Source organism: Dama dama, chromosome 24, assembly GCF_033118175.1.
Source record: "Dama dama isolate Ldn47 chromosome 24, ASM3311817v1, whole genome shotgun sequence".
In the NCBI taxonomy this organism is placed as follows: domain Eukaryota; kingdom Metazoa; phylum Chordata; class Mammalia; order Artiodactyla; family Cervidae; genus Dama; species Dama dama.
The window spans coordinates 42,131,218-42,150,390 of record NC_083704.1 but is presented as its reverse complement, the minus strand read 5'-3'; the positions used below and the strand labels follow the sequence as shown (position 1 = coordinate 42,150,390).

Sequence of the window (19,173 nt, the reverse complement as noted above, 5' to 3'; positions counted from 1 at the left end):
GGAGGACAGCTTAGTGTTTGCTTACAGCTAACCATACCACGGCTTTAGGGAGCCCGACATGGGGACTTACAGAACTGTAACTGAGCAAGTAGAAGGTGGGTCACAGGGCACCATTCTGAGCTCACCCTTGGTGAGGGAGTGAGCCTTGCTGCTCGGCTTGCGTAGAGGTCCTGCTCCTGCACAGATGTTTACAAATGGGATACTCGTGTAACTGGCATTTGGCCTCCATTTGACTGTAGCTCCTGGCATTTTAGACAGTCTTCCTCCCAGATAGGAAAATATCCTTTGTAATTAAAATCAGCCTCTATTTACTGACATTTTTCTTTTTTTCTTTTTTCCTTCAAGCAACATATGACTCTACTCATAGTAGCTGTTGGGATAGAAGAGAAGGGACCAATCATTTCTTGACCATTGAATATATGCCAGCCACTGTGCTATGTCACATGTGGAAAACAGTCACATGTGGAATTACAGTATGGAAAAACTGCATTCATGATACTCATTAAGTGATGGGTCTAAAATAAGCAACATACTAGGTAACTCTTGAGAGCATATAAGCCTGTTTTCTTGGTCAGGCACATTTAAGAGGCAGTGGCCCATAATACTATATATAAAACTTCATATATATATATATATATATAACTTCATATATATATATGAAATATATATCCACTCCATTATTCTTGCCTGGAGCATGGATAGAGGAGGCCCGCAAGCTACAGTCCATGGGTCACAAAGGATCAGACACAACTAACACTTTCACTTTTTCACTTTCACACACATTATATAGAGAGATAATTTAAAGAATATATATCTATTAATTAACTTAAATATTTATACAAAGTATGAAGTGATACAGAATTTAGAGATGCAAGATATAACCTTCCTGTTAGCAGTTTTCTATCCAGATGAGGAAAATAAGTTATAAGTACAAGAAAAACCAACTAAGTACAGGAGTGAAAATTACTTAACCTATCAATACAATGTGTATAATAAGGCAATCTATAATTAATTATGTAATCTTTCAGATTGTAAATGCTGTAATTGTTCAGAGGAAATGATTATTGATCTCTGACCCTTAATTTTGTTACCTGTAACATGCACATGATACCTATGTCATAGTGAGAAGTGAATGAAATAGGCATGTATTGCCCATTACATAATGTGTGAAAGTGGTCATTGCTCAGTTGTATCTGACTCTTTGCGATCCTGTGAACTGTAGTCTGCCAGGCTCCTCTGTCCATGGAATTCTCCAGGCCAGAGTACTAAAGTGCGTAGCCATTCCCTTCTCCAGGGGATCTTCCCCACCTGGGAATCAAACCTGGGTCTCCTGCATTGCAGGCATATTCTTTACCGTCTGAGCCACCAAGAAAGCCCATTACTTAGTGTACTTTAAATAAATTATAGCTGTGCCATTGGCAAGGAAAATGCTGATGATGTAGTGACAGCAATAATACTGTATTAGTGTAGGTTGACTGCTGTCACTACCCAAAACCTCGGTAGTTTAACACAATCCATGTTTATTTCTCACTCAAGTCACAGCTCTGTGTGTGTTGGCAAGGACGCTCTCACTTTTCCCAGTCACTCAGGAGTGAGATTTTGTGGCTTTGCTCACTTCTTGTTGCTTGGAACCCTTTCCATTTGACCAGCAGAGGGTATGAGAGATTGAGGATTAAGAAAAGGAGGTTTCTATGAGCCAAACCTAGAAGTGGCATCCAACATTTCTGTTCACGTTTTAGGACTCAGTCATATGATTATACCTTACTACAATGCGTATTGGGAAATTTAGTCTAACTGTGTGCTCAGAAGCAGGAGAATGTGAGTATAGGTGAGCATTGGCAATCTATCATAGATAATAATTAGAGGGGCTTAATAGAAGAGGGCTTCCCTTGTAGCACAGCCGGTAAAGAATCTGCCTGCAGTGCAGGAGACCCGGGTTTGATCCCTGGGTTGGAAAGATCCCCTGGAGAAGGAAATGGCAACCCACTCCAGTATCCTTGCCTGGAAAATCTCATGGACAGAGGAGCTTGGTGGGCTGCAGTCCACGGGGCCGCAAAGAGTCGGGCACGACTGCGCGACAAGAGAGAGAACAGAAGAGGAGGGATTTTTTTCTGGATCGTTTATTTATTTATTTATTTATTTATTTCTGGATCTTTTAGAGGGAGATACGTAATAGACTGTTCCGCCCGCCCTTAGGTAGCATTATTTCAAGAGGAAGGATAGAACTTAAAAAGCCTGCAGGCATTGTTCATAAAAATTACACTTTTGTCCCATTAGCCACTGCCTTTACTGTAAGCCATTTTGTAGTGACCTTGGACAGGCCATCTATTTTAGACCCCTATTTCCTTCCTTATTAATGTTGTTCATAGGACTGCAGTGAAATTCAAACAAGACTGGGCCTGTCAGATACTTAGCACTGGGTCTAGCCCAGAGGAAACACTCAATGAAGGTTATTATTATTGATAATGTTAATATGTATGACCCCAGAACTAAATAGTTGCTAGCTGTTCATTTATCTTTCCTGAAAGACCACCTCGAGTAGCGAAGAATGACTTGACTGAGTTTATTTATATGAAGTTTAGAATTCTGGAACCCCAGTTTGGTAATAGGAGATTAATGTTCCCCTGGCAAAATATTAGAGGAGAAACCCTCTCTGTCCCCCAGGCTTGCGTCCTTCCATTCGACTTCACAGACTTTCTGTTCCTCTCGGAAGAGGATAACAGGAGTATTGGGCTATAATTTACCCCCCCTCCTTCCTTCCCGGAACTTCTCAGCTCTATCGTGAATTTGTCTGGGAAGAGTGAGGTTAACGTCAGAAGAGCTACTTTTTGCTCAGGTCTGATGGCAAGTTCTTAGCAAGGGAAGAACACCCCTCCCAGGTCCGTGTTACTTTGAGTGGAGGGGTAATTGTCAGAGCCTGTGGTTCCATTTAACCCAGTTCTATTCAGCAGGCATTTATTAACAGCCCTGGGGAAACAAGATTGAAATGTTGCAGACCTTGCCTGCAAGAAACCCCCTTAGGGAGGTGAGTTTCTTGAAAGGTAGGAAGAAAGGAATTCACGGTGGTAGGAAGAGCAGCTGTGAAAGAATATAGGTGGGAAGGAATGATAGAAGCTCACCTCATGGATGCATCTGCCTCAGGTCTGCCCCTTATTGGCCTCTCCTCACAAGCCTCAGTTTTCTCTCTGTTAAAGGAGTAGAGTAAAAAGTTCCAACATCACAGACCTGGGAGGATCGAGTTAATGGGTTAGTGTGAAAGTGTGACTCGCTCAGTTGTGTCCCATTCTTTGCCTGCCAGGCTCCTCTGTCCGTGAAATTCTCCAGGCAAGAATACTGGAGTGGGTAGCCATTTCCTTCCGCAGAGGAATCTTCCCAACCCAGGGATTGAACCCAGGTCCTCCCGCATCACAGGCAGATTCGTTACCATCTGAGCCACCAGGGAAGGTAATGACGGGTTGGTAGTCCTGGGCACATAGTAAGTGCTTAGTACATGCAGGCTGCTCCTATTGTTACTGTTTTCATGTGCGTCTGTAAGTCAACCTGTAAACCCACTGACTTGACCAAGGAGTTTTCACAGACAAATCAGGGCTCTGGGAATTCTATTACACTTTTGGTTCTCTCTTAGGGTTCTGGTAAAATAGTGTACTATAGTTACAACTGATGGAAAAATGGTCTGCTGACCCCTGAGATAAAAGGATAGAGAATCCAGTATATCTCAGAGAAGTCTGGGAGAGTTGGGACTTGAGATGAAAGAGCCATGAGACCTGAGAGGGCAAAGGAATGACTATGTTGAACCCTTTGGGGAAGAGAGGGGCTGAATGTGGGTGTATACATAGAAGCTGTCAGAAAACAGAGGCTCCTTTAAAAATGTTAAGACTCCACGTAAGGAGTTTCATGGAGGGTCAGGAAAGCCCATGACTGACTGCAGGGCACTAAGATGTATCCTTGAAACCTAGGCAGAGGTGCTGCTGTCCTTCCTAGCAGGTGGCTTCAGCTCCTTTACCAGTTCTGTTTTCAGGCTGGTTTGGTGTTGACTGGAGTGACCCTCAGAGCAGTCCCTGTAGCTCAGGAGTTCCAGAAACCTAACAGTGCCCACGGGGGATTGGGTCCAGTACTACACCGTGCACATCCAGTCCCATGGTATCCACTGGTTGTGCGTCCACAGTTTCAACTGCAGATTGTAAACATAGTGTCCGATCAGATCAGTGATGGTTGAATCCATGGATGAGGAACCTGCGGATGAGATGGTCAACTGTGTAGAGTTTCGTTCTTAAATTTGTTTTGCCAGGGAGAAAACTGGTCAGGGTGAAAGCCAGGTGGAGCTTGGGTAGGAGGACACTGAGTAAGCTAAGGACCCCATTTAAATCATGTTTTTGGAGAATATGCCCACAGTTGACAACCAGCTTAAAAAAATTTTTTTTATGGTTTTTCAATTGGGAGACAGGAAAGCAACAAAGGCTCAGAGTCACAAGCTTGGCTTCTGATAGGAGACAAGCCTGGAAGGAAAATTAGTGATGTGGCCAAGCTGCATACTTTGGGAGGTACATGCTCAGTGATGCCACGACATAGCATCAGCCCCATGTAGGAGAGCTAGCCTTAGTAGCCACATTTTTGGAAGAGAAAGTAGAAATATGGAATTTTAAGTGGATTTCCCCACTTTTTAAATATTACCAACAAATCCCTCCCCACCCTTTTCCTGTAAGATCACTAAACAAACAGACAAAACAGTAAACTCTTTTAGGCCCATGGTCTTTGCAGTGAGAGTTGAATGGAGAGAAAAACGTGTAACCTAGGAGGTGGCTCAGATTCATACACTCCTGGATCCTGTGCTTTCGGGGCACATCACTGGGCACAGGGCACACACTCCATACATTTTCACTGAATAAATAAACCTGCTGGGGTAGCCCTCTTCTGAGATACGGAGAGAGAGGAGTCAGCCTTCCCTCACCTCCAGCTTAGGAGATAGAATCAAGTCAGAACCTTTGTGGTCCTCGTTGTTGGGCCTGCCTCTGCAGCCCTTTCTCTTCTCTTTCACAGCCTCTCTGCAAGCACCTGGGGGTACATTCTTACACTAAAGTTCCAGAGTTTGCCTGGAAGTGAAGGAAATTTAAGAAATAAAAAGAAAGTGTGTACTGTCATGCTTAAAAACAGGACCAACTCAGTGTAGCCTGTACTTCCTTTCCTCTATCAAGGTTAGTGCAGTTTTGCTTTAATTTTGATAGACTCAATTATATAACAAGAAGTGATCCAGATTATGCCTTAAATTGCAACAAGGTTCTCAGAGTCTTAAAAGGACATAGAAATGTAACTCCTAGAAAATGAGTTCTTTTCTTTAAAACTGATAAGATGCTGCCCATGTAACAGTGTGGGCTTTTTGCTATTTAAAGTTAATGAGAAGACTTTTCTGAACCCTTGGGCATTCCACAGGACCTTCTTTTACATCAAATTCTGCTGGTATCTGCCCATTTATTTAGTAGTACAAAAATATTGCTGTCTTTTCTGCAAGATTATTTTTGTTGTGGTTATCAGAAATCAGTTCCAAAAATTTAAGCTCAGATTAGGGGGCCATTTACCCTGCAGGTCCAGGGGATTCTTAAAACCCTACAGAGGATGTGCTTGAATCCAGTTGGAGACTATACGTGGGACAAGAAAGCCCTGGAACCCCTCAGGCAGAAGCCAGTTCCTTTTCTGTCCTCTGGGGTCCCGGGGCCCCCTGGGACTGGTTTACTCTGAGCACCACCTTCACGCGTCAGTCTTTGCTCGCTGGTCTTTGCCTAGACATGGAGAGCACATAGAGGAGACCCTGTTCATCCCAGTTTCTGGTTCTCAGGAGAGCGAAGGCGATGTCTCAGGTTGGGTCATGTGTCCAGCTTTGGCCAGAACAAGAGTTTGGAGTCCCATGGTACACACATGACTTGGCACTGGGAAATATGGTGCTTATAGAACCACCGTGGGCTTGGCGGCCACTCTAGACAAAAGGCATCATCTACAATCTCCACCTCCACCTCCCAACCGAAAGAAAAAGAAAGTAAATCTATGCCTCTCAGGACTTTGGAGAACATTCAAATTATGTCTCTTTTTGTTTCATCTCCTCCCCCACCTGTAATGGGCTGTCACTTTTAAAAAACCTTTAAAAATTATATTTATTGAATGCTTATTATATAGTAGGTGGTGAATGAGTAAAAGCTATCAAGTTTTATGTTTCTATTGTTTGGAAATATTCTCCAGTCTTCCTTTTAAATTATCTCTCTCTTCGCAAAAGAAAATAAAACGGCTGTTTAGACAGTTTGGTGTACTGAAAAGGGAACTAAATAACACCAAAGGCCTCCGTTCTGGTTCTAGTTTCAAACCATTTATTTGCTGGGTAATCTTGAGCAAATTATGACCTCTCAGTTTGTTTCCTCAGTAGTAAAATGGAGATCATAATAACAGCTCTTTTGAACACAGTGTTATTGTGAAGATAAAATGAAAGAACATATACAAACATGCGATAGTTGTTTTTTTTTTTTTTCTTTTTTCCTATTGCAGAAAGATTTCTGACCCCTATTCTGAGAAAAGTTACTATTTTTAAATGCTTATTTTTAGTAGTTGCCACTACCATTTTTCTCCAAGAATAGGGTTTCTCTTAAAGCATTTTTACAGTATTCAGGCTAGTAAATGGTGAATTCTTTTAAAAGCAAACACTATCTTGGGGGAGATTTTACAGCACTCAAGATCTGATGACTTCCTGGAATACTTGGAGATATAGCTGAAGTATCCTGATGGAAAATTGAAAACTAGCTTGACCTGGAGAAGTAAGGTCAAGCACATACGATGCCAGTGTTATTCTGTCTGCATCTCCAGCCTACCTTGAAGGAATAACCATCAGGGAGGTGGCTATCTGTAGCATAACATCTTTAGTGGCTGCTTCTATCCTGGGAATTTGTAGGTTCCCTTGGAGTGATTTGGCATAGCTGTAAAATTTGACATAGCTGTTTAGGATGCAGAGAAATGAATTTTGGCTCAGGACAGACATGTTAAACAGGATAGTGGCTTTTATTGGAAATAAGGCAGAAGAGAAACACTAAAATAGAAATCAGAGAAAAATTTTTAAAAGGTACGAGACTGGGATGCAGTTTGAAATCTGAGAAACAGCTGGTTTTAAAGATTGTAGGAATGATTACATTGCCGAATAATATTTTGTGAGTGAATAAAACAAACTGTTTAAAAAGGGAGAGGGGAGGGATGTGATCCAGGAGCAACTTAAGAGCCAATAAAGGTAATTATGAATAAATGTTCAAACATGGCATAGAATTTCAGCCACTGAGTTTGGCAGAAGCTTTATTAGCACCTCAAACCTTAGAAATATTTGGCTTGCCACCTTCGAGTGTATGATAATAAATATGAGTTGAGGAAAGCAGTATTCCTGCCTCCCGACCTTGATGAATAGCTAGTGAGGATTATAGGAAGAGAAGTGTATTGCTAGTGAATTTTTCATATGAAAGCAGCCTGCCTTGTGCTTTATACTTGAACAGCATCTGTGCCATAGCTGTGTTGTTGCCCATATTTGCTGTTCTTTCTCTCCTGCTGCCTGTCAATCTTGAACACCAGCTTAATTTCTAACTCTGGCTTGTTAATCTCTGGTCCCTTGATTCTGTACCTCAGTGCTCCTCCCCAAATTTATTTGAATAGTGCCCACATTCTATTTTTTTTTTTTCATTTATTTTTATTAGTTGGAGGCTAATTACTTTACAATATTGTAGTGGTTTTTGCCATACACTGACATGAATCAGCCATGGATTTTAAATGTGCATGTATGGACAAGTACAAAAATACATAAATAAGGGAGTGGGGTTTTTTTTTGTGTGTGTGTGCTTTTTAGAAAGATGGTTTAACTGAGCTTTTGTTTCCTGTCTGTACTATTATAAATTGCTTTTATAAACTGCTGAATGATAAAGGACAGAGAGAACTCTCCAAATAATATTCTCACTCGGTGTGTTGTGTGTTTAAATCTGTGATTCTGACAGGTTTCATAGGAGCAGGCTTCCTGAATAGTCATTTTAAAAATTAAGTGAAAACTCATTAGTGGCAAATTACACAAAATGATTTTAAGCCCCAGGAGGCTGACTCTATGTACATATTGAGTAGTCATTTGTTCTTAGTTTACTGTATAAATATAGCCAATTAAATTCATTGTAAAAAAAAAAAAGTTGAATTGTGTTTGGTGTAAAACTGGTACAGTGCTTCAGATTTTAACACTTTGACATTTTAAAGCACATATAATAATTTGGGGACATCTGGCAACTAATGAGACTGTAGATTTCTGATTCATTTTATCCATTATTTCATTGCTTTGCCTGTTTTCTTTTTTTTTTTTTTTTGTAGGTCTGAACAAAGTTAAGAAGAAAGAGCTTCTACAATCACAGCAGATGAAGATCCATTAGTAAATTGATCAAGATTTTTGGCCAGCCCTCCAAAGAAAAGGTAACTTGCTCTTTCACCATAGCAGGGCTGAATAAATGCTGCAGTGCCTCTGATTATAAGAGTTTGAGTTCTACCAAAGGATGGTAATTTTTAAAATTTAAGGTATCTGAGTAAGATCTTCAATTTTAAGCATAACCCCGAATATGATCGTATTAATGTGAAATGATGGTGAATCTTAGAGTACAGTATTTTTAGATGTTGGTCAGATTAAAATCTTCAAAATAACCCTCCCTCCCCCAAATTCAGTAGAATTTTTGGAATACTTTGGAGATAGGAAATCCACCCCCCTCCCCCGCCCCCATCTACCGTCACCTTTTCCTGCAAAGCTGTCTAAAGATGTGCTCTTGTGTTTGTCCTGTTTCACTTCGCCAAACTCCTGTTTTCTTCTCTCTACAAGCAATGTAGACGCAGCTGCCCAGGGCAGGGGAGCGCTTAAGGAAATTGTAAAACAGGCAGGAGGACTTCAGGCACACTTTCTGGGCCCGGTGCCTTTGCCCAGCCTGCCAGAAAGCTCTCTGCTCATGAGCAGTCCCAGATCTTCACAGAGATAGCAGCCACCGTTGATTGAGTTCCTCACTACATGATCGCAATTTTCCGCTTACTATCTGGGGAGGGGGGTGGTAAGTTTCATATAATGTGAAAAAGGAGAAAAATTGCTGGAGGAATTTTTATTATTTAAAAAAAAAAAAAAAAAAAAAGATCTATGCTCCCATCTACTCTTAAAAGAAATGAAGGGGCTTCCAAGTTAAGATGCAGTTTAAGATGAGTCATTGAAGAATAAAACTGAAAAGAATCCAAACAGGAAAGACCAAAGGAGTTTCAGCCTCTGCAACTGATCAGCTTACATATTTAGATGACAAACTGCAGTGTTTCCATCAGGTTGTAGGCATCTGTAGTAAAGACAGAACCATTTTGGACAACATGAACATGCATCTTGACCATGACGAAGCAGAAACGGGAGCTTCTAGAAGGATGTGGCAGTTTTGGTAAGGTGTTTAGAAGAACACAAGACCGGGTAGCCATGCAGTCTCAACCTTCAAAATAGGCCCTTAAAATTTTCCGGCCCAAAGCTGAAAGGCCAGTAGTGCAGAGGTGATCATCACAGTCATCACCGAGGACGGCATTCTCTGTGGAATGTCTGAAAAGTGCCAGAGAAGAGAGCAGCAGGACTTTCCTAGATGGTGATCAGCAGCTGGAAGGGGTGGGATATGAGGCGGTGAGAGGAGAAAGTAGAGAAAAAACATATCTGACAGAAATGCTAGAGGAGCTCGTTAGTCCATAATTGTTTATTGAGCTTCTACTGTGTGCAGGATTGTCCCTGAGGAGGAAAAGAACAATAGGAGGTGATTTTCACAGACTACTATTCTGATGAAAAATAAAATACAATAGGATTGTTACTGTTCAGTTGCTAAGTCAGGTCTGACTCTTTGCAACCCCGTGGACTGCAGCACGCCAGGCTCCTCTGTCCTCCACTATCTCCTGGAGTTTTCTCAAATTCATGTCAGTGAGTTGGTGATGCCATCCAACCATCTCATTCTCTGCCATGCTCTTCTCTTTTTGCCCTCAATCTTTCCCAGCATCAGGGTCTTTTCCAATGAATCAGCTCTTTGCATCAGGTGGCCAAAGTATTGGAGCTTCAGCTTCAGCATCAGTCCTTCCAATGAATATTCAGGGTTGATTTCCTTTAGGATTGACTGGTTTGATCTCCTTGCAGTCCAGGCGACTCTCAAGAGTCTTCTCCAGCACCACAATTGAAAAGCATTAATTCTTTGGTGCTCAGCCTTCTTTATGGTCCAACTCTCTATACTGAACTTCGTTGGCAAGTAATATCTCTGCTTTTTAATATGGTCTAGGTTTGTCATAGTTTTTCTTCCAAGGAGCAAGCGTCTTTTAGTTTTATGGCTGCAGTCACTGTCTGCAGTGGTTTTGGAGCCCAAGAAAATAAAATCTGTCACTGCTTCCACATTTTCCTCTTCTGTTTGCCATGAGGTGATGGGATGAGATGCCATGATCTTATTTTTAATGTTGAGTTTCAAGCTTTTTCACTCTCCTCTTTGACCCTTATTAAAAGGCTCTTTAGTTCCTTCTCACTTTCTGCCATCAGAGTGGTACATACAATAGGATGCCAGGAAGCCAATGACAAGGGGTTAAAGAAGTATCACAGACTCAAGTATGCAGGGATCAGATGTGTGGAGGAATGAAATGCACCGGGTGCAACTATGAGAAACTATTAGATTCATGACCAATCTCAAAGGGCTTACCTTTTCAGTACCGGCTGACTGTAGGCCCCAAAATCCATTCAGCAAGTATTAATGGAGTGCCTGCTTACATGCTGTGTTCTTCTGGGCACTGAGCTTTAATCAGTAAGTGAAAGGAACACAAGCCATTGTGCCACTTACCTTCTAATGAAAAGGAACAGATAACAGATAGCAAATATAATAAGTAAATACGGTGATCTGCCCTCTGTTTTAATAAAACCACTCTGGTCACTCTATGTATCCAGTTAGGCTATAGGGAGCAAGTGAGAGCAGTTAAAGCTGTGGTTACTGAAATAACCCAGACCCATCAAAATGTTAAGAAAATGGAAATCTTCACCTTAGTGAATTTTCTTGATTGTTTTCAAAGTTAGCAATGTAAGAAAAGAATTTGAGTCAACCTAAATAAGTCTGTGGGATTCTGCCATGTGGTGACACTTTGCTACTATGGGTATAGAAGTGATAAAGGAAGTAAGAGAAAGGTGAGGGCTTTGGGACAAGGCTAGCTTGGGAAAGGTCAGAGTGGATTTGAACCTCACATCAAAGCTTGATTTTGATTAGCGCATGAAGCTGAACAAAGGGAAAAAATAAGGCGTGCAACTAGTCACAGAAGTAAAAAGGTAGAACCCGAACGTCCGTCAACTGATGAATGGATCCGTAAACGATGATATATCCACACACAGTGGAATTTTATTCAGCCGTAAAGTAGAAAAAGTTACAGATATGTGCTCCAACCTGGGTGAAGATTGAACCGTATGCTAACTGAAAGAAGTCAGACGCAAGCGGTCACATACTGTATTGTTTCAACATTGTGAAATATCCAAAATAGGCAGATCTATTGAGAAAGAAAACATGTGGTTTCTAGGGGCTGGGGGAGGGATGGGAGATGGGGAGTGACTGTTTAGTGGGTACAGGGTTTCCTTTCAGGGTGATGACATGTTCTAGACAAAGCTGTGAATATGATTGCGTCACACTGTACGTGTACTCAGTGTCACTAAGTTGTACATTCAAAATGGTTAAAATGGTGAATTTTATGTTGTGTGAATATTACATCATTTTTTTAAAAAAAGGATGGCATGTGGAAAAGTATTTGAAGGATATGTGTTTTACATCTTGTCTAGCTAGAGTGGAGTCTTTGTAAGGGGGTGTGACAGATGATAAAGCTAGAAGGGAAAAAAAAAGGATGTTGAGTCAGATAGTGAAAGTTGTTGACTGCCAGGCAAGCAGTTTAGATTCTCTTCTGTTGGCACCTGTAAAACCCATCAGTGTCCGCTCCACAAGTTCCTAAGAAGGAAGCTGAAGCAAGGTTGGTACTTTGGGAACTGCAGCCTCTGGGTTGCAAAGCAAAGCAAGCAGTCCCTGGCTTTATCAGTCTAGGATATTTCTGCTCACCTCATGGAATGTTATGATACTCTCATGGAAGTCTCAAACAAAATTAATTTATAATTTCCTGATCTTTTTAAAAAAACATGCTTATTATAGTTCCTGATTATGAATGTCTGCTATTAAAAAATATTAGGTAACTATGTGAGGTGACTGGTACGTCAGCTCACCTTGATTGTGGTAATTGTTTGGAGGTGTATGTGTGCATGCCTAGTCACTCAGTTGTGTCCCACTCTTTGTGACCCCCTGGACTGTAGCCCACCAGGCTCCTCTGCCCATGGCATTTCCCAGGCGAGGACACTGGAGTGGGGGGCCACTTCCTACTCCAAGGGATCTTCCTGACCCAGGGATAGAACCTGCGTGTCTGCGTCTCCTACTTTGGCAGACAGGTGAATTCTTTACCGATGGCACCACCTGTGAAGCTCTATGTATCCACATCTTGGATCTTTCTCAAGTATCTCAAATCATCACACACCTTAAACATACACAGTCCTTTGTGTCAATTATATTTCAGTAAAGCTGGGAAAAATGTAAACATTATATAATCCCTAATAAAAAGCCCCTTTAATTACATTCCTTCCCTCTCTACTACCTGTAAGTCTAGAGTTATCTACTGTTTTCTATACATAGCTTTATTGTTATTATATTTATTTTCACAAAAGTGGCACATATTATGCATAGTATTTTGTTATGTCCGTTAAAAATATTTATATCTTGGCTGTCTTCCTACTTCTTTCTTTTGGATTGCTATATTACATGTTAGACCTCCATTTGTAAAGACTACAACAAAAAAAATTGAAAAGCAAATGCCATTTACCTCTTATTACAAAGAAAATACAGTATCATAAAATGTAAAAGTAACTAACATTTGATGAGCACTTACTATTTGCCAGGCATTCTTCTAACCATATTAATTTGCTAACTCCTTGTAACAACCTGATGAGGTAGATATGGTTTGACCCTCCTTTTGCCGAGAAGTTAACAGAGGCACAGACAAAATGTGTCCTGTTACATTTCGGTAACAGGTCGATGGATTGTTGGTGGCAGAAATGGGCTCCAAGACCAGCCTCAGCTCCATCTTGTTATGAGGACCTTGTGATCAGTGGTATGAGAGCATAGAGATTTTTCAAGAGAAGTCAATCTGAAATTTTGTGTGAAATTTTCCAAATTTTAATGTTGGCTTTAAAAAATAGCTTTATTGAGATATAATTTAAATGCCACACATTTACCATTTGAATCATTTTTAATACATTGACAATGTTGCACAGACAGCACCTCTATATAGGTCTAAAATTATTTCACCAGTCCCAAAGGAGACATTGTTTCCATAAAGCAGTCACTTTCCATCCTTGCCTCTAACCAGATCCTGGAAGCGACTCATCTGCTTTGTTTCTATGGATTTACCTGTTTTGGATATTTGCATAAATGAAATCATGCAATATGTGACTTTTTGTGTCTGGCTTCTTCTACTTTGCTTGTTTTTGAGGCTTATCTGTATTGTAGCATGTATCAGTATTTCATTCCTTTTAATGGGTGAATAATACTCTATTGAGTGGCTCTACCTCATTTTATTTAGGCATCCTTCAGTTGGTGGACACCTGGGTTGCTTCCACCTGTTGGCTTTGTGAAAAATGCCCTTATGAACGTTGGTGTACAGGTATCTCTTTGAGTCTCTGCTTTCAGTTCTTTGAGTGAACGTCTAGAAGTGGAATTGCTGGATCATATTGTAGTTCTTTGCTTAACCTTTTAAAGGACTGTCAAACTGTTTTCCACAGTTTGACACAGAGGCTGTTTTCCACAGGGGCTGCACCATTTTACTTTCCCATCAACAATACTCATTGATGCCTCCACATCCTCACCAACACTTGTCATTTTCTGGTTTTTGTTTGTTTTTATTTCCTTACTGGCCATCCTAGAGGGCATGGTGTGATACCTCATTGTAACTGTGGTTTGTATTTATCTTACGACAAAAGATGTTGAGCATCTTTTCATGTGCTTGTTGGTCGTTTGTATTATCTTGTTTGGAGAAATGTCTATTGAGAACTTTTCATATTGTGAAAATTGGATTATTGTGTCCTTTTTAGTTTTAGATGTAAGAGTTCTTAATACATTCTACATACAAGGCCCTTGTCAGATAAAGAATTTGCAAAAATTTTCTCTATTCTCTGGGTTCTTTTCACTTCCTTCAAGGTGTCCTTTGAAGCACAAAAGTTTCATAATTTCAATGAAGTCCAGTGTATCTATTTGGCCTTGTTTTGTAAGAAATACTTAGTAAGTTGGATTGCAGCCTTTTAACCATCCACTTGTGACTGCAGCTGTGCGGCCCCTTCCCCAGAAAATGACAGGGAAACATGTTCTGTGAAAATACCTGTTTTCTGGAGTGAAGACAAGAAGCTCTGGAAAGCGGCAAAGGTCGAGTCTCACGAGTGGTGGTTTTGTTTTGGTTTATTTACCTTTTCTGCTCCTGAGGTTCCTTCGTGTAGAGCAGTTGGGTGGAGAGCAGGATCAAGGTCTGTGTGTCCTGCAGATTTTATGCTGGTCAGAAGCATAAAACTGGTTAAAATAAAAGTTTGAAACTTTGCCTTGAGTCATAGATGGTGCCATTTAAAATCAAAGTTGCCATGAGAATGAAGTAATTGTGTCTTTCTGGGAAAAAGGGTTTAGGGACCATGAAATTTAGAAAGTCATTTGGGTTCAGGTCTCTCCCTTTGTATAAGAAAATATTTGTGTGGGTTGGGGATTGAAGATAGGGACCTGTATTCATTTGCAGCCATTCATTCACATGTTAGTGAAATGTAGTTAAATCTGCATGCTCTCTCTCTCTACCAAGGAAAGGAAGGTTTTATGTTAGAGGTGGAAAGAGATGCAAACCTTTGTGGAACAGTCTGTCTTTGGGGAAGCAGTTCAGACCCAGATGGGTTCCTGAATCGGTGTACACAAAGGGTGTGGCACTTAGGGGGATTGTGTTTGCTGGATCTATGTCTTTGCTTAGGGCTGGAACTTTGCTGCAGATAAAGGGGAAAAAGAGCTGTGTTGTTCGTTCCTTCTTGTACTAGCACACTTTCAGTTAGTCCTAGAGTCCAGCCCTAAGGCGTTTTGCTGACCAGCTTGGGGACCTGGCCACCATACATCTTATAGTTTATGAGGAGATGGTTTCCATGTTCCAAATGACACTCTTATGTTGGGAGTGCAAGCTGTTAATCCATGAGAGACTAAACATATATATAATTGCCACCATGATTTCAGGACATATAGTACCCTTAACCTCGGTCCAGGAAGTCCAATTTAGATTTAGAGGTGTATGAGATCCTGTAAGCTTAGTGTGAGAGATCAGGAAAGATTTTGTTAAGGAAACAGAACTTGAGGGGGGGATGTGACCGTAGGATTTTAGCCAAAGGAGGTTAGTTTTATAGATGGTGTGATCCATGTGAACAAAGACTTGAGAGCTGGGATGTGGAGGGGGGGCATACTCAGTACTATGATTTGGTCATTTTGGCTGGACTGCAGGGTACCTGCAAGAGGGAGCGCTGTAGATGTGGTGGAGCTGGGCCTGGGGCCAGCTGTGGAGGACCTAAGTGCTATGAAAGGAGTGGTTATGAGTTGAGGGATCGGTGCTGAGCCCCTGAAAGTGTTGGAGCAAAAGACTGACATAACTGATGCCATGCTTTACCCTGCAAGAATGATCATAGCATAGCATGGCTAGATTAGAATTGGGGCTTTCTGTGTGACAGGCGAGGTGCTAGTGATAATAACTGTAGAGTAGGGTGTGGTGTATGTGTGCTCAGTCGTGTCTGACTCTTGGCGACCCTATGGATTGCAGCCGCCAGGTTCCTCTGTTCGTGGAATTTTCTAGGCAAGAATACTGGAATGGGTTGCCATTTCCTTCTTCAGGAGATCTTCCCGATCCAAGGATCCAACTCATGTCTTCAGCACTGGCAGGCAGATTCTTTACCTCTGTGCCATCTGAGAAGCCTGTAGGGTAGGGTACTTTTGTACTGTTAACTTTCTTAATATGCCTCATAAAGTAGATACTCTTGTTTTACATCATTTTATAAATGAGGAAACAGGCTGAGAGAAGTTCGACTTTCCCAGAGTTAAACAGTAAATAAGTGGTAGAGCTAGGATTCAGGTTGGGTATATTGGCTGTAGAACACATCCTCTTAACTGCTGGGCCCGAAAGATGGTGATAGTTACTGTCTCTTCAGGGAAAGCTGATTGGTACAAAGGTGACATAGGGAATTATTTTTAACAGTGTGTTTAATCTTTGCATTTTATTGCATCTGAGGCAGTGTACTAGAACTATGACTATACAGTCAGCCTCTTTTTATAGCTAAACATTAGTCCAATTTTTCCATTCCATTTCTATAACTTAATCCTTTTCCTCTATTTTTAAAAGAACTCTTTAACCTTAAGGCTCTAAATAAAGATTTTAAATGAAATTTGTGAATCATTTAAAATTACAGGCTAGTATCAAATTCCTAGAGACATTTGGGTGTTATTCAGTTTAAAGGTATATGTTAATACCTTCACTATGTGTATTGTTAAATTTTCTCTCTTTCAAAGCAGTTTGCTTTTATTGGTGAGTGATGCTTTGGGAGATTTGTATGTAGCTACACACGTATGACTGAGAAAACAGACCAAAGGTGTAAAGCTCTGAACTTTTGGGCAAATGACATAGTTTATAGAGTGACTACACATACAGGCCAAGTCTTTTATATGTAACTTTTAGTTATGTTTGGCTGTGCTGAGTTCTTGTTGCTACAGGCAGGCTTCCCCTAGTTGTGACGAGCTGGGGCTGCTCTGTTGTGGAGCATGGGCTGTGGGGCACATGGGCTTCAGCGGCTGTGGCTGGAGAGCCCGGGCTCCGTACTGGTGGCGCGTAGGCTGAGTTACTTTGCAGCATGGGGGTCTTCCAGACCAGGGTCACCTGCGTTGCAAGGCGGACTTCAATCACTAGACCACCGGGGAAGCCAAGGTTAAGTCTTTAAAAAGATAATTACCTTCATCTTTAAGTCTCCACTTTCAACTGTCTTTATTATTCCTAATTTTGCACTTGATTTTCAGCAGTTCCAGCCACTGAGCTGATGAATTCAATTTTTTCCACTGTTCTCCCCCTACTGGAATACTCATGTATCCATAACAGGCCAGAAGGTATTTCATTAGAGGGAGCACAGTTAAGGAGAGGGCTGGCCTGGGCATACCCCTTATGCAGAAGAGAGCCCTGGCTCTGTTTGGTGAAGAAAAAAGGAAAGAGAGAGATGTGGTCAGAGAAGGGAGAAAGGATGTAAACAAAGGCACAGCCAATTTTAGGAGGAAAGAAACCCACAGCAACACATTCCTAATTCAGTAGGTCCAAGTTTCTTGTTACTCAAATGATTGCAGTCCTTTGGGGTTGATGATGGAGAATCTCTGTTATCAACCCTGTAATTTGCACACATAAATATACTGTAGTTGCTGGTTTTCAGGTTTATTAAAATGGTGTATTGGGACTAGTGGTTCTTTCCAAACAAAACGGCTGGTCATGTGGGGTCTTACATCTTAGAAAAGTTTTAGATAGTTTCAGCCATTTTACGTTAAACTGGATTTAAAGATTGTTTTGTTGTTTTGTTTTGCATTTAGTGATGCCTTTGGCCTTTGAACAAAGCATTTTACAAGTGAATCTGCTGTGCAGAGAATCCTTTTTGTAAAGAGAGACCTTGTTACCCTTGGCACCTACTGGGAACATCCCTAAATTTGGATGGTGAAGTAAGGCCACCTTTTAAATACATCCCTGGAAGGGATGAAATGCTCAAAACTTGGCAGCGTTTCACTTCTGACGGCCTAGTTCTTAAGCCACATACAGTCTAATTGGTGGTGACAGCTTTTTCCATAAGAGCATTTTGATGAATTAAAAAAACTTCTCATGTCCTCAGTGAAATTACTGTGTTGTGTTCAGCCCGGTGCCTAACAGAGTGCCTGATGCATGGTAGGTAAGCAGAACCTGTTTGATGAGTTGAATCTTCATTACTCAAACCTTATAAAACCTATCATTTATCTGTGCAGACAGATACTAAAGATCTTCAGAACTCTAAGACAGCATCAGAAGTATACTGGTAGGAGAATTGATTGATAGCATACAAGGAACACTGTTATATGAAAATAATAATAATAAATGAATGTAAATTGTATTGCTCATGGTTTTACATATTTTTTGGGTGCAGAAGAGGGGTATTTAGGTAAGAAGTCATCAGGTCATCCTTATTATCAAACCAAGTTTTCTAATTTCTGTTTAATCTTGGTTATAGGGAGTGTCCTTGATATAAGAACACTTTTAAAATGTTGCCTAAATTTGAGTTTCAGAGCACTGTACTTTTCTCAGCTAGCAGTTTTGGCTTTTGTTGGTTACTCATTCAAACTATTGAGAAACCCAAACCAACTCTGGATATCAGAAGCTGCATGTTCTAGAAGGAGTTAGGACTTTTCATGGGTGAAGAGAATGTGGTAAAAGTCATTGGCTGCAGGAAAAGAGAGATGGCCAGGAATTGCCTGTCATTCTCTTGGTGATCCCATCTTCAACTTGGTAATGCAGTTTTCAGGTAAGAATTTACCTGAATTGCTCAGTGTGATATAAGATACTTGTTTATAGTGTTTGTTTTGCCTTCTTTTGTGCTTTCCATGTACCTTTTCATGCAGTCCTCAGAAGGAACCTGGCTTTATCTCTGTTTTACAGGTTAGGAAACTGATGGTCCAAGTAAGTTAGGCGACTGGCTTACATTACATAGTTTGTAAGTGAAAGAGCCACTATATGAACCCAGAAAAAATCCATAGGGACTGGCTCCAGAGCCCTCCCTTGTTTTCCTCATCTGTAAATAGTAATACAACTCCTGCCTTACACGGATGTGAATATTAATAGAGATAATGCAAAAAGGTACCTCCAACAATGCTTGGCACCTAGTAGGTACCCAATAATTGATAGCTGCTATTAGTAACAGTTTATCTTAATAACTATCATAATGCTAAGAGGATATTTAGTATTTTTTTATTTTAAGCCCTGTTGTGTTTTCTTTATTAAACCAGTCAAAAAGAGGGGGGA

At 40.8% G+C, this 19,173-nt stretch overlaps 1 protein-coding gene across 2 annotated transcripts in view; it reads left to right on the top strand.

Moving 5' to 3' along the window:
• Nucleotides 1-19,173, top strand: part of ATXN7 (ataxin 7) — a 132,001-nt gene that overhangs the window by 19,841 nt on the left and 92,987 nt on the right. The window contains exons 1-2 of one of the 2 annotated variants that reach the window (XM_061128152.1): nucleotides 3,329-3,444; nucleotides 8,365-8,463. The gene's annotated coding sequence lies outside the window, so the exon portion shown is untranslated. Of the gene's footprint in view, nucleotides 1-3,328; nucleotides 3,445-8,364; nucleotides 8,464-19,173 lie in introns of those variants that run through there. The other variant, XM_061128150.1, reaches the window with a different exon arrangement.